The 2097-nt window shown below is 41.5% G+C and overlaps 1 long non-coding RNA gene across 1 annotated transcript; it reads right to left on the bottom strand.

The window, feature by feature from the left end:
• Positions 1-316: 316 nt before the first annotated feature.
• LOC141096124 (uncharacterized) lies at positions 317-1650 on the bottom strand. The gene is made up of 2 exons (XR_012233593.1): positions 1528-1650; positions 317-907 (listed from the first exon to the last, which is right to left on the bottom strand). It is a non-coding gene; the product is annotated as an uncharacterized lncRNA (long non-coding RNA).
• Positions 1651-2097: the final 447 nt, after the last annotated feature.

The raw sequence follows: 2097 nt of genomic DNA, 5'->3' as shown, positions 1-2097 counted from the left end.
CCAGTACGAGCCTGAGTACATGTCAACCCACAGGGCTCGAGAGTAGGTAAAAATAAGTGGCTTTTTTATCATCCAGGGTAAAAAGTGATAAATCTGTGAGTCTTATATATCATGTATGCTATATGGCTAGAGGCTCAAAACCTCCTTATTCAGAAATTCATGTTTTATACCACTGTGGACATCAATTAATTCTTACAGGTATGTAATGTCAAGCTTAAGTAATAGTCTATGAAAGTCAAGACAATGTGCAGTGTTACTACCTTTCTATATATCACATACTGATAATAAATACAGAAATACACGAGATACAGGCTGATGATGTTCAATAATTAATCATTTTATTTTTTTCTCCTATCAGTATGTTTTGAGTTGTGGGAGGAAACCGGAGTACCCGGAGAAAACCCACACAGACACGGGGAGAACATACAAACTCTGTGCAGATGGTGACCCAGATTTACACCCAGGACCACCGTGCTGCTCGCCAACAGCGCTAATCACTGCGCCACTGTGCCGTCCTGTAGTATGATGGTCCTACATCTCCAAGCAGCATGCCAGCCAGATGAGGTATGGGGCAGCAATAGAGAATGCAGGAGATTATGGTCTCTGATATGTAAGAGAGTAGATGGAAGAACTCGGGGGTGGGATCCCAACAGACCACATCTGTTTCTTCAGACCACACCCAGGTCCACGCCTCCCTGACCCAGTAGTCAGGTATTGGGGGAGGGGACTACGTTGTATTTCCATTGTTGTTATTGCTGCGGCTTGTAATGCTCTTCCACCTCTTGCTCATGTAGGAGAAGCCACAGAACAGCCGCTGGCCCTCCGGGGTTATAGGTGGTTTCTGAGCTTCAGTGCCAGACATCACTTGGTGCAATTCAAATTGTTCGCTGGTTTCCAAACATGGGATCTATAATAGACAAATCAGTCTGGTTAATTCATTATGTATTTTATTATATCTGTCCCCTCCAGAGGGCACCTTTACAGATTGTGGATGAGCCGTGGTAACCATGTGCAGATTACCGCTAATCTACATGATGCATTGTTACCTGCAGCTTGAGAACAAGTCAACTACTTGTGCTGCCTGGCAATCTGCGATATCCACATCTGCTACAACTGCACCATAAAGCTGCGTTCACACATTGCAAACACACTGGATGCTTTTGCTGCAGTATCAACCAAAATGCATACTTTTGTTGTGGTTTTCCCCCCAAAATGGCGAGAGATTATGGCTCTTTTGCAAAAAAAAAAAGCACAGTGTGAACGCAGCCTAATGGATCCAAGTTATTCACTAAGTGGCCTTCTGAAGGCTTGGGGACAATAATTACACATTTGATTGAGAAATAAGTAAAAAACCTGTCTATTCTGTCCCATACTGTAATTCCACCCATTTACCAGCAGGGGAGGATAAAAACATTCTGGCCTACACTATGTAGGATTGTTACTCATTATTTGAGTATTTCTTACACATATTATCACATTACACAGACGAGGAGGTGACATTATAATAAAATAACGCTGTGCACTTACAGGTCTCATTGTAAATGGTGGACGGGACCTTCCCGCCTCTAATTCCTCCCAGTTTATGGGCGAGAAGAATGGATGTCCTTATAGATTTCTGCAAAGAGCCTGCCTCTTCTTTGGTGATTTACACAAGAGCTGCAAATATATAAGAACCATTATTATATCAAAAGTAATAATATAAATAATCTAAGAAAAACCAGCAGTTACAGAATTATTTTCTTATAGAAAAATGAATTTATTAACACAACCTTTGCTAGAAACAAATACGATAGCACTGGATAGGATAATACAGGACTGGATAGGATAGGACAGTACAGGATAGGACAGTACAGAATAGGACAGGATAGGATAGTACAGGATAGGACAGTATAGGATAGTATAGGATATTACAGGATAGGATAGTATAGGATATTACAGGATAGGACAGTACAGGATAGGACAAGATAGGACAGTACAGGATAGGACAGTATAGGATAGTATAGGACAGTACAGGATAGGACAGTACAGAATAGGACAGTACAGGATAGGGGAGTACAGGATAGGACAGTACAGAATAGGACAGTACAGGATAGGGTA

The sequence above is a fragment of the Dendrobates tinctorius genome, unplaced genomic scaffold, assembly GCF_039654945.1.
Source record: "Dendrobates tinctorius isolate UK_male_01 unplaced genomic scaffold, ASM3965494v1 ptg000071l, whole genome shotgun sequence".
Classification (NCBI taxonomy): Eukaryota; Metazoa; Chordata; class Amphibia; order Anura; family Dendrobatidae; genus Dendrobates; species Dendrobates tinctorius.
Note: the sequence above shows the minus strand (reverse complement) of the source record. Positions and strands in the feature narration are given on the sequence as shown.